We start from the raw sequence: 12,715 nt of genomic DNA, 5'->3' as shown, positions 1-12,715 counted from the left end.
AACAATCTAATCCCACTGCACGGGACATCAATCTGCAGCACAGAAATAGGCTGGAGTCTGAAACAGAAACAGGGGTTCTGCAGCAGGAGGAGTTCTGCTTTGTGGGGCCTGGTTCTGTCCTCAGTCTCAAGATGAAGTGCATGGAGTGCAAGGCTTGACTTAGACTCCAATTTGGAACCAGACAAGAAATCCAGTCTGATTATACCATATTGTTTTTCAAAACAGTCTCCCTCAAAGTGAAACCTCCACATGATTTCACCCATAATCACCCATTTTAACCACAAAATGTGGCTCCGTATGACTTCTCGCTGTTTCTGAAATGCAAACACACCCTTAAAAGCCCAGGGAGATACCAAGAGGAGAGAGATTCAGAAATATAATAATTTATGAAGACAAGTCTTAGAGAAGGTACTCACAAGAAATCCTAGACACTGAAAGTAGCAGTTAAGGAAACATTTATCTGCCCATAGGAGTTTTGCATGTTTGTTAAAAAATAATCAGAAACAATAAACATATCAAGCAAAAAAACTTTCCTGTCCCATTATTTTATACCATGCTTGGCGAGAAATAAAGGGATTTCATTTCAGTGACTTCATGTTAGGGTAAAAATGACAAATGAAGGTCTTTCCAGCTAAGATGTATCTTAATAAACTTGCACACAGATGTTATTGAGTCTTCATTACCTGAATTCTGGTACATGAACATAATTGGTTTATGCTTCCTTTACTGAATATTTCAGCACTAAAAGACTGCTTCAAAAATCAAACAGAAAAACCTGGCCAAAATATGTCAGTTGCTACTGAGTACTATCCTGATTTATTCCTGCAGGTTACATTTTTATGCTTAAAATTCTTGGAATGAAGTGTAGCACAACGTGATCCACACGGCTATTTCAATGACCAAATAGGATGGACTGCCTATATCTTTTGCCCCCTTGCATTCTAGTTACTGGCAAGTTGATCCCATTCTTAGACATCAGGAGCTACTTGAGGGTAAGGACAGTGTTTAGCACTTCTTTATGCCCTGGCCTCTCTTATGGAGCCTGGCACAGAGCTGGGAGTCAGGGCTTGCTTGTTAGATGAAGAGGCAGCTGTCTGCCGTGACTCTTGCTTATAACAAAAAATCCTTAAGCTGAAAAATGCTGACCACTCATCAATATTGTCTGAAACTGGGCTAGGTTTTCGAGTTTGCAAGCTCTCTTCTTCATTTCTACCTGGCAACAAGTACCAGGAAGGCCTACCTTTTTAATCCCACAGTAGCAATTTAGTTGTCAGGTGTTGGAATAAAAAAAAAATGAGTATAATTTAACGCCAGTGGGCAAAGATTCCCAGAAGAAGTGGAGACACTTTTCAGAACATCCCTGAACATCTGTGGAATTTCTTCCAGGTGGCTTTAGTCCAAGATTCCAGAAGCATCTTGAATGGCCAAAAAGAAGGCCCATGTTTTCTGGGGAACCCCTGTTGAAAAGAGGTGATCTTATCATGGTAGCTTACAGAATATTCAAATCAGAGGTGAGGAAAAAGAAAACATTGCCAAGGCTGGAAATGGGAACTTTGCGCCTACGAAGGGCTTCAGTGTTTCTAGTCCTAACAGAGTAGGTTTTCTTTTAGGAACTGTCAGTGGAAATCACCAATGCCACCAATGCATTAGATCTGGGTGCGTCTGCCTCAAGTGAGACACAGAATGTTAACGTGGAAAAGGTCTTTGAGCAAAGTTAGTCCAGGGGTTGTAAAATGAAATGTCTTGAAGGACCTAACAAGGGACCCTAAAATTTAATGGTGGGGGCCTGTGACATAAAGACAAAAGGAACAACCAAACCAAAATGCAAACCTGGTGCCAGCCCGAGAGAACATGTCTGCAGGCTTCGGAGGAGCCAACCTGAATTCCAACTCTTTAATTTCACAGGTGGGAAAAGTAGGGCTGAGGGAGGAGAGGGGCGTGGCCCGATTTGGTTGGCTAACTAAAAGGGTCCTTCTTTTTTGCTTTTCTTCGTTCTGACCATTGAGATGGGCCAGTTGCTGTTCCCTTTTCTGAGCTGCACATACATGTTCTCTGAACCCTCCCGACAGCCCCGTGCGGTAGTTACATTCCCCACTGTATGGTTCAGAGAGGCTCACTTACTCACTCTGAGTCGCAGAATCCACAAGTGGCTGAGCCTGGTGTCAAATGCTTCCCCAGATGATGACCTCTTTTGATTCTCAGTGCATGCTCTGCCTTTCAATCCAGCTGCACTTGACCAGTTTGACCCCAGAGACTCTGAGAGGGTGCTATACAGATCAGAAAGGTACTAGCTCTGAAGCCACCTCCTCTGAGAAGTCTTCCTTGATACCCCCAGTCATCTGCCCTGGGTGCTGCAGGAGCATTTCACCTCTGCTCCCTTGCAGAATCTTCACCTGGTCCAAGGCTAGTTTGGTGCCCACTGTCAGCCAGACCACACGCTTCATCAGAGTGGGGCTCACACCACCCTAATCTGGGCACCTGCCTTGGGGGCTGGCATGGGGACTGCCATTTAACACTCTCATTATATACATTTGACAAATCTGTTGACATCTGCCACAGAACCACACATAACTACTGCTTATCAGCTTATCATCACCAAACACGAGTCTGCCAAGGTCCATGCCTTGGACCCTGCTAGCTACACTTTTATGGGGGATTTAAGGGCATTTTCTATTGATAGATCAGTTTCATTTAACAGAGTCAAGTGGACTCAATTTTCCAGCCTTGCAGGCTGCTGCTTATAATTCTCCTTCCCTAGGAATATACACATACGCAGGATTTGCAAAGGTTTGGTGGGGAGCAGACTTGGCTGTCAGAATGAGCAAAAACTAATAGCTTTGGTGAAATCGATGGCAGTTAGACAGGGTTCCTAAAGTTATACACAAAAGATCACTGTTGAAAGGAATTTCCTCTTTTGAAAGGGCGGATGGATCAACCATTGGGGTAATGTCCAAATCAGACAAGGACTCAGAGCTGATACACAGCAAGGTCAAGGTAGGAGGAATTGTGCTCAGTCTTTCCTGAACAGTTTGTCCAATCTACGTCCCACAAGAGATGGATTAAATTTCCTGTACAGAATCTCTGGAGCTTGTATATACTGAAGTAAATGTGACATTATCATAGATGAGCACCAGGCAAAGAGTCAAAAGACACTGAGGGTCTATCCCAGCTTTCTCAATACCATGCTGTGTGACTATCAGCAAGTCACATGCCTTTTCTGGACCTTGGTCTCTCCATTTGTAAAATGAGGGTGATGGACAAAAGCCAAGGGCATTAGCATCTACAAGAGTCTTGTTAAAATTACAGAACCTTCAGGTATCCTGTGGAAAGACTGAATCATTAGATCTGGGGTGAGATCTGGCATCTGCTTTCAACCAGCACCTTGGTGGGTTCTGATCCTGATGGGCCACTGGGCTGACTTTTTTTTTTGCATTTGCTAGTAGATGCTGTCAAAATGTTATCATACATTAGAATGAAAAAAACAGTCATGTCTACAGTCGCTGCAGTCTTTGTGTTGTTAATCACACAAAAACACACTGACTCATGATATCAGGGAAACATATCCCCTTGTCCAAACAGGCCAGATGAAAATTGATCTTGAAAGGCCAAATTCACATTCTGCACATTCAAGTTTATAATAGGAAAAAGGCCTGGTTCTAACCGGGTGCAGATTGCTGCCTATGGTCCTCAACCACATTCCAAGTCTCACCAAGGAGTGCACAGACCCACAGAGTCTGAGAGGCAGACAGCATACTGAGTCTTGTCATAAGACACCCTAAAGCATACACCCAGGAAGGCAGCATAGCCACACCTGTGTGTGCGTACAATATCCGGGGGAGCTGACCCTCAAGTCTTCCTGCATCCTAGGAAATTGGCACTCCCACCAGTGGGAAAGTTTTTGGACAACCATTCAGGCGGTACCTTGGACAGCTCCTTGAGGCTCTGCTGCAGAGACCCTCAGGAATGGGCCATCCCATCTCACCACTCCAAGCCTCTCATTCTTTCCAGCAAGGTCCTTCCCCATAAAAGACAGAGCCTCCCACGGGGCTGCTTTGGCCATTTGAGGAAAACAAAGAAGAGGCAGAAAGCGCAAGGACAGGCTGAGCTGGGAACAACATCCACACTACTGGCCCCAAATGGTGCCACAGAAGACTTCCCTCTGGGGTTCCCTTTCTTCTACAATCACCGATCCTGGCACAAAACCAGAAACCTTTCACGTACATTATCACAAAATCTTCAAAACAATGTCTTGTGGGAGTTAGTGTTCTCATTTTACAGATAATGGAACTGACACTCAGAGAGGTTAAGTGACTACCAAAGGTCACACAGCCATGGAGTGAGCTAAGCTTGGCCTCAAGCAAAGGTCTTTATCAGATCTCTCTACTATGCTGTTTGCTCTTTCCCTACATGGCCTGGGACTCTGGAGAAATCACAAATTATGGAGACAGTCGTGCCATTGACTGTTGGGGTACCTCTGGCTGAGCAGATGTATCAGGAAATGAGGCTAAGTTGCTAAGGAAGGACTACATACTTGTCAGGCTGCTAATGCACCCTGCACCAGATGTGATCATGCCAAAATTCCCAAACTAAGAAGCCCAAACCACAGGACTGAGATCTCTAATTGTGCCACTTACCAGCCAGGTGACTGTGGGCAGATTGCTTGGCTTACCCTGCCTCAGTTCCCCTTACAAGATAGGGTTCAGATCACTGCACTGTTGACAAGGGGGAGTTTTGCAGCATTTTCCTGGGGGCATTCCAGGGATACCTTGTGTGTGACAGTGCCTTGGAGTGGCACGAAGCAGTGTACCTCTTCAGTGGCTTCTGAAAACTGGACTGGTAGAAGGACTGGGGTGGTGGGGCAGAAAGCCTCTCTTAGGGGACCTGCCAAGGCTTCTCAAATTTGTCTGCAGAGACACCCCGGGGCAGAGGAGGTTGGATGCCACCCCTGTGGGCTGGGGCCCAACAGGCTCCTTCCCTGTTTTATCTTCAGTTCAGAATAACACTGGGGAAAAAAAAAATCAATGTTCCCTTATGTCTTTATGAACGCCTAGTGTTTGCCGTGACCCCAATCAAAAAAATGGGCAGGAGAAAGCAGGCAAGTTGTCTCTCATCCCTTTGGGGGACTGGCCTAAGGGCCCTTCCTCCTCTCTTCCAAGGTCTTGGGCCAGTGGAGGCTGGATGATGCACCCAGGGCGAACTGGCCAGCACCTCAGCTCTGTCCGGGGCCCTCCCTCCATGGCTGTGTGCGCTCTTCTGGGGCCACAGTGAGAGGTCTGAGCGGAATTATGGGAATAGAGAGGGTCTCATCTGCTGGGAAGAACCCCCTGCCTCTGCCCTGGGCTACTTGGGTTCCACAGGAGGTGAGCACATCCTACCGCAGCCGGGGGACCTCAAATGCCTCGGTCTCCCAGATCCTGCCCGTGGCGTTATAATAATAAAATACCAGCAACATTTCCCACCTACCGAGCACTTGTCCCAGGCTTTACATTCACATTCATGATTTTTTCAGGTCCTCACGACAACCCTATGAGAAAGGTAGTTTCTCCCATTTTACAGACAAGAGAACTGAGGCTTAGAGAGGTAAAGGTGCTTACCTGAGGCCCCACAGCAAGTAAAGGGTAAATCTAGGATTAGAATCCAGGGGTGTCACTCGAAAGCTTCCTGCCCTTCTTGCAGCGCGCCTCGCCTCTCTTCTCTCCGGTGCCCGCCCCAGACAGAACGGTCCCGAGCCCGGGAGAGCAGCGGGCGCTCCAGCCACAGTGCCCTGTGGGTGGAGACGAGGGTCTTGTGGTCTCCTGGGCGCCGTCCGGAGAGCCCCGTGTGGCCCTCGGGTGTCCCTGGGACCCGGATCTCACTGGGACCCCCGCCCCGCCCCTTGACCTCCTGGAAGCAAGCCCAGCCCGCGGTGCACTGTCCGGCCCCGAATCCCAGCAGCGTGCGCCCCTCGCCCGTCTGGGGACGCGCCGCGAGCCCCAGAGCCTCTTTGGAGCGGGAGGCACAACTTTCCTGGGTTCTGGGAGCCGGCGCTCTTACACCCCAATCCCGCCGGGACTGAAGAAGTAAGAGGAGCAGGCGGCCCCGCCATTACCGCGGGAGCGCAGTGAGGATCCGCGCAAAGTTGGAAGCCAGGCAGCGGCCACGCTTCCCGGGAGCGGGGCCCTCCCAGCCTCGGGCCCCCCGCCGCGGACGGCTGGCAGTGCCAAGTCCGCCATTACCGCGGGCTCGCAGCGGCCACACCTCGGGCGGGCCGGGCGCCGGGGCAAGCGGAAAGTTGAGGTCGGGCAGGTGCAGCCGGCCCCGGGGGCTGAAGGCCCCCCGCCGCGGGGAGCGAGCGCAGCCCAAGGGTCCGCCATTACCGCCCGCGCGGCTCGGAGCCCGGCGCGCGGCTGGAGGGACGCGGCTCCCCGCAAAGTTGGAGCTGTGCGGGTGCGCCGACCCCCGGGACGCAGCCCCCGGCCTGGGGCCGTTCGCCGGGAGGAGAACCAGGCCGCCCGAACCAAGTTGGGACGCGTGGCCAAGCCAGCGCCTCCCGCGCGCACGGCGGCCTCGCGCGGGCGCCGGGAGCCCCGGGGCCAGGAAGGGGGCGCGGGACGGCGCGGCCGGGAACGCACCTGCCGCCCTGCCGGCGGCGCCGAGGCTGCCTCTCCGCGCTGCGCACCCGCCGGCCCGCCCGCGGGTCCGCTCGCCTGCCCGCCTCCTCCTCCCCTGCCTGCTCCTCCCCGGCGCCCGCGGCCGCCGCGCTCCCGACTCCGAATCCTCCGCCGGAGGGTCCGCCGCCCCGCGCGGCTGGAGGGCGCCAGTCGCACCCACTCACCTCCGGCGGGAGCCGCTCGCGTCCCTCCCCCTTTCCCTCGCTTTGTGCCGCTCCGATCCCTCCCCGCCCCCTCTCGCCGAGCCCCCACCCCTCCCGAGTCCCCTCCCTTCCCTCCGCCCCGGCGAACCCAAGTTCGGGCTGGAGGCTGCGGGCTTCCCCGCGCGCGCCCCTGGCTCACCCCGTCCGCCCCGCCGCCTGGCCGCCCCTCGGAGGGGCCGCGGCGCTAAGTAGCTCCTCGCCCAGCGGCTGGAAACGCGGCATAAATATGTAGGGACTGAGCCGTGAGCTCAGCGAGGGTCGTGAGGGGGAATTTATTTCTTAATGTCCCTCCTTTATCCCATCGTCGCTGAAACGAATTAGCGTGACGTCCAACCCGGCTGGTTTATGGGTGCGGGGAGGGAGACGTCGCAACCCTCATTAAAAGAGCCGCTCTGGGCTCCAAAGCATACATCTTTTATATAACCTAATTTCCATTTTTTTTTCTTTCAGGAAACACACACGCACACACACACACCACGACAATTTCTGGGAGCCTAGAGGGGGCCGAGTGTAGTAGTCACAGGGGCCGCTCTCTTTGGGCAGAGAAGGCCCCGCGCAGGCAGGGTTGGCCATTTCCATCCCTCCATCAGTGTTGGGATAGCATTCCTTCACGGGACACTGGGACGCACAGCCTCCCGCGCAGGACAGGCCTAGAAGACCCAGGAGCCCTCGGAAGGCTGCAGCCTGAGTTCTGGCCCTGGCTCTTGAGTGGGTAGACAGGGCAAGAGGCAGCCAGTTCTAGAAATGTTGCCATGTAGGGGTCTTCCCTGGAGACCAAGCTCTAGGACTGGCAGCTGGGGAGGAAGAAGAAGGGAGGGGCTAGGCTCACCTGTGGCCTGGTGGACCTGCAGGTGGGAAGAGGCCTAGGACTGGGCTGGGGGAGGGGAAGATGCAGAGAACTAAGCTTTCCTTGCTTGCTTAGGGGCCCTAACATATGGGTAACCATATAAACCCATCTCCAAAAGCTGTCTTTTCCTGGGCAGATTGCAAAGGATTTTGCATTTCACTGTCACTGCTGCTCACACGCTCTTGGGGAAATGGGAAAAATCAAGGAAAGAGGAGAATTCAGACGCACACACGCACTCAGCACCTGGCTCTGGGTGGCTTGATCTTCCCTCCCCTTCAGCCTTGCTAGGGGAGCAAGCCCACTCAGGCTCCAAGCTGTGCAGAGAAGAGGCAGAGGACTCCTCTCCCCCCACCGCCAGCCCTTTGTCATTAATAAATGCTTTTCAGATAATCTCCCACATCATGCATGGGGGAAGGAGGTGTGACCTTGGGGGCAAGAAGACGGGTGTGGGGGATGAGGAGGGCAGGAAGGAATATAGAATAAGTTGGCAGGGGGGCCTGGAGGTCTGTGTTGTCTTCAACAGGCTGGAAGGAAGATAGAAGAAATTCCCTCCTGCCTCCCCCTGACTGTGCCACATGGGACAAGTTCCAGAGCCTCAGTTTACCCAATGGTGAAGTGGACTTGTGGTCATTGTAAATATGAGTGCCATGAGATGATGCTGGTGAAGCTCTTTGCATATTGCCTGGCATAGTAAATGCTCAGTAAACAGTAGCCAAAAATAATAATGATGAGACTAAGAACAGTGATATAAAGTCTTCCTGGGGCGTCCCAGGGAAGCAAGGCTGGAGCTGAGTCCTTCCAGCCTGAGCCAAGTGTCCCCTGCCTGAATCATTTCAAAGGTGAGCACTGGGTTTAGTGGTGTCAGACTCAGAACACTGCGCCCCTCAATTACCATGGCAACTGGGGAAAATCAGGAAGCCAGGGGAGGGGAACCTGCTGTTCCACTGGGCTGGCCATTCACCTGCTCAAAACAGCTATGGCACCGGCCCTTGCACAGGTTGGGGCCAAGAGAGGCCCAGGTGGGGGTACCTCCTCTGGCCTGGGTTTGGGGAGAGGGGGACAGGAACCCTACTCCCTCAGTTCTGTCCTCACCACCAGGTGTCCCGGTGCCATCACGAGCACAGCATGGTAAGGTGGCTCTCAAGACAGACATTCGGGAAGACAGGGCCTCTGAGCCTAGGGTAGGAGCCAGTCATCGTGAGGGGTCCTGTGTGTGGGCACGAGAGAGATCAGGAGAGAGACAGGCAGAGAGAGAAAGAGAGAGGCAGAGAAAATCAGCAATAGAGAGGGAGAGAGACCGACACTGAGGCTGCTCTTCCCTTACTCTGGTTGTTCCCTTTGGCTTGGGGACTAGTTATAGTGATTGTAGAATAATCACTAACTCATGTTAAGCACTGATCATTTTGCTGGTCCTGAACTAAGCGTTTTACAGGGAGAGCCCACTGAATCATCATACCAATTGTAAGAGGTCATTCCTTTCCTTACTCACATTTTACAGAAGGGAAAACAGAGGTTCTGAGAGGTGCAGTGACCGGCTCTAAGTCGCCCAGTTTATTAGTGGTAAAAGCAGCTATTAGACCTCGTTCCTACTGACCACAAAGTGAGGCTCTTCCTGTCTCCCTACTGCCGCCTTGTGGAGAAAAGGGGAGAGTGAGGCTGAGAGCTGTCTTCCAGGGTGGCAGGGGGAGTGCCTGGTACGGGGTGACCCTTCCCTCACTTCTGTCGGGCACTGACCCCAGAGGGCTTCAACAACTGGTGCTAAAATACCTGGGACTCAAAGCCATGTGATGGCCCTGGGACCATGCCAAGTGACGGTCCCCGGAAGCTCCCGGGGCATGGTACCCTCTGAAGTCTTCCCTGCTTCGAGGCTGCTGGGCATTCACTCTAACCACCAGGACCCCTTGGTGTTCAGGGGGAGATGCCACCCTCCTCCTGGACTCCTGGAGGATCCGAGTAGCTGAGACATCCAGGGGTCAGCACAGAGCGAGCTGTTCACAAATGGTCATCTTGGTAGAGTTATTCTTGGGTCTTCTCTTGGGTCCACACCTTCCAGCCCTGGTGGGTGGTGGGTGGGTAAAAGGCCTCTCCCAGCCAGAGACAGGTCCCCTCTCCTGCCTCTCACTAACCAAACCCACCCAGCGGCTTAGAGGTGAGCCCTGTGGGAGCAGAGTGCACAGGTGGACCCAGGGGGAGGAGAGGGAAGGAGGAGGTTGGCCAATGTGGCTGCCTCTGAGGGGGTAATACATTATCCAGGGCTAATGAAAACATAATTATCTTCTTTTGGCTGCAGAGAGGGGCTAATTTAATAGGCTGCGATCGAAAGGCATCTGCTGAATTTACCCAGCAGTGAAAACACTTGAGCAGGGTGGGGGGAGGGGCTGGTAGAGTGCGGCTGGCCATCCCTGCAGCTGTGTCAAAGTGGCAGCTCCCCCGTGGGAAGAAATGGGGGTACAGGGGCAGCAGAGCAGCCCAGCAGCTGGCAGGTGTCCTGTGAACAGAGACTGGGGCTACTTCCTTACTATGTGGTCTTCGGCCAGTCCTTTGCCTCTCTGAGCCTCAGCTTCCTCATCTGTAAAATGGGGTTAATCCTGCCTCCCTCCCCTTGACTGAGAGGAATAGATGAGAAATGTGACAATTTTCTGAGTAAGTGTTCAACAAGCCTTTCCCCCTTCTGCTGCTTTGCTGGGCCAGTTGTACTTAGCTTTCTGGTCTTAGCATACACATCCCCTGTTTGCAGGGGCCCCTGCTCTGAGTTCCCATGCCTCCCTTTTCATAACACAGCCTGCTTTAGGGTATTTACTCATTGAAGGCTGGACTGTGAAGAGTTCTCCAAGCTCGGGGCACATCCATCTCATTTATTCCCCCAAAGCGAGTGCTTCTCAAAGCACGTTCCCTGGACCAGAGGCCTCAGCATCCTCCTGGAACTTACTAGAAATGTAGTGTATCGGGTCTTGCCCCAGACCTGCAGAACCAGACACTCAGGTTGGGGCCCCAAGTTTGTGCTTTACACAAGCTCTTCCTGAGATCCTCACTCGCACTCACATTTGAGAAATTCTGCTCCAACCAAAACCTAATTACTGTTTGCTGAGTAAATGAATGAAGAACATACTGGGGCCCAGCTATGTAAGAACAATAACCCCCTTATTAGCCATCAAGTGTATATCAAACCCTGCGTCCCTCCACCACTCACTCCTCCACCCGCAAGTCTGCCCCTTGGTCTGCTCCTGAGTGGAAGGCCCACAGTGGGTGTTGGAGGACCCAGGGAGTGCCTCCTCTGTGTCCCCTCATTGCACATAGATCTCTCTCAAGGAGTTCCCCACCTCCTTCTACCCCACCCAGGGCCTCTGATTCTGGCAAAGAATTCAGCTTTCAACTCTGCCCCTGGATGCTTGGCAGGGGAGTCGATCAGGCATACTTATGAGGGATAGTGCCCATGGTCAGCCTTGCAGTTAGAGTGAGAGGGACAGCACCCTGGGAGCGTTCACAGAGGTGCTGTCCCCAACCCTGAGGTTTTCCAGGTGGGAGGCCAACGAGGTTCAGCGATTCATCCAAGGGTAATAGCCTGCCAGAGGCCAATCAGATCCCTGTCCTGGCTTCTAGCTCAGAACACTGGTTCTGAGGCTCCTAAAAGGGGTGGATCACCAAAGCAGCCTGGGAGATCTGGCGGATGGCAGGTCAGCAGGGCAGGGAAGCAGCAAACAGGGTTGTTTGGGAGGGAGGGAGTGCCACAGTCCCTGTGTGTGTGGGACTCACTCATGGCTGCTGAGTGGTCAGTCCCCCTTCATCCCCAGCACACACCACCCTGCAGACATTCACAGAACTTTGGCAGGGAAGAAAGGAGGAGGAGCCCTTTAAGGCTTAAAAAGGCAGCCTGGGCATAAGAAACACTAGATCTGAAGCTGGAACATCTGGCTTCCAGACCTGGCTCTGCCACTAATGGACTGTGTGAAGAAGCCGTGTCATTGAATACCAAGTATCTGCAAGCTGAGGATGAGGACAGAGCCCAGCTCACTAGCTCAGAGAGGCAAAGGACTGGCCCAAGACCACATATTAAGAAAGTAGCCCAGGTCTGTCTTGGACAAACCCCTTGGCATCTCTGTGTATCAGAAAATGATGATCTTAACCAGAGGATGGCCAGCTTCACAGAGTTACATGTAAAATCAAGTGCAAGTTGTTATTCCGGGGGTAGAAGATGTGTAGCATTCAGTGGCTTTTTTAAGGAGTCTGAGACCTGGAAAAGGTAGAGCAGCTGACCCAGTTGGTCTCTCAGGGCTTTTTAATAGGCAAAAAGGGAGCAACTTCCTGTCTGAGAAATCTGCCGGCAGGTTTGCAGGCTCTCTACCCAGGACGTTCTGTGGATAGGCAGTTCCCTGAAAAACCTACAGATGGCGCTAAACTTTCACTATAGCTTTCGTGTTTTCCTGAGACCCATCAGGGAGGTCCAGCTTGTGTTTACTCAGCTTTGGGGACCTCAGGGTCTGGGTCCCCGCTATACTGAGCAAGCTTGAGTGGCATGAGAGTGCTGGGCTGCCCCGGTGACTTTCTTTATCTTCTGGTTGTTACCCTGTCTTGCAGGATCTGTACACAGAGGAGGCATCAAAAAGGATGTGAGAGGGTGGGAGCTTTAGGGTGTGGAGGAGAGGGAGGGGAGGGTCTTGAGCACCAGACAAGACCAGCCGAAAATAGAAAGGAGCCCTAGGTTTGCTGTTCATACTTCCCATTGAGTAATTTCAATCTCCCCTGCAGCCCTAATACAGGACTCCCTACCTGGGCTCCCCCATCTCAACTCAAGGCACCGTATTTCAGAATCCTCTCAACCTGGAGTGTCTAATGGCTTGTCACACTGGGGTGTGAAGGGCCAAACAAAGTATTTGCATCTTGAAGGCAGTGGCAGGGAGAAGCTCCCAGGGAACAGATGAAGCGGTCTGGGTCTGAGACACCAGGGAGTAGTGGGGTCTGTGGCTAAGTGGAGTGACTGCCCTACCTGAAGGTATTTAAATTCAAATGTTTTCAAA

General features: G+C 52.6%; 1 protein-coding gene across 1 annotated transcript in view; it reads right to left on the bottom strand.

Annotated features, from left to right (window-relative positions):
- NOS1 (nitric oxide synthase 1) overlaps positions 1–12,715 on the bottom strand; it is a 163,407-nt gene that overhangs the window by 97,231 nt on the left and 53,461 nt on the right. The gene's annotated exons all lie outside the window — the stretch shown is intronic.

The sequence above is a fragment of the Manis pentadactyla genome, chromosome 14 (genome assembly GCF_030020395.1).
Source record: "Manis pentadactyla isolate mManPen7 chromosome 14, mManPen7.hap1, whole genome shotgun sequence".
Lineage (NCBI taxonomy): Eukaryota > Metazoa > Chordata > Mammalia > Pholidota > Manidae > Manis > Manis pentadactyla.
The sequence above is the reverse complement of the archived record's forward strand: the minus strand, read 5'-3'. Positions and strand labels throughout refer to the sequence as shown.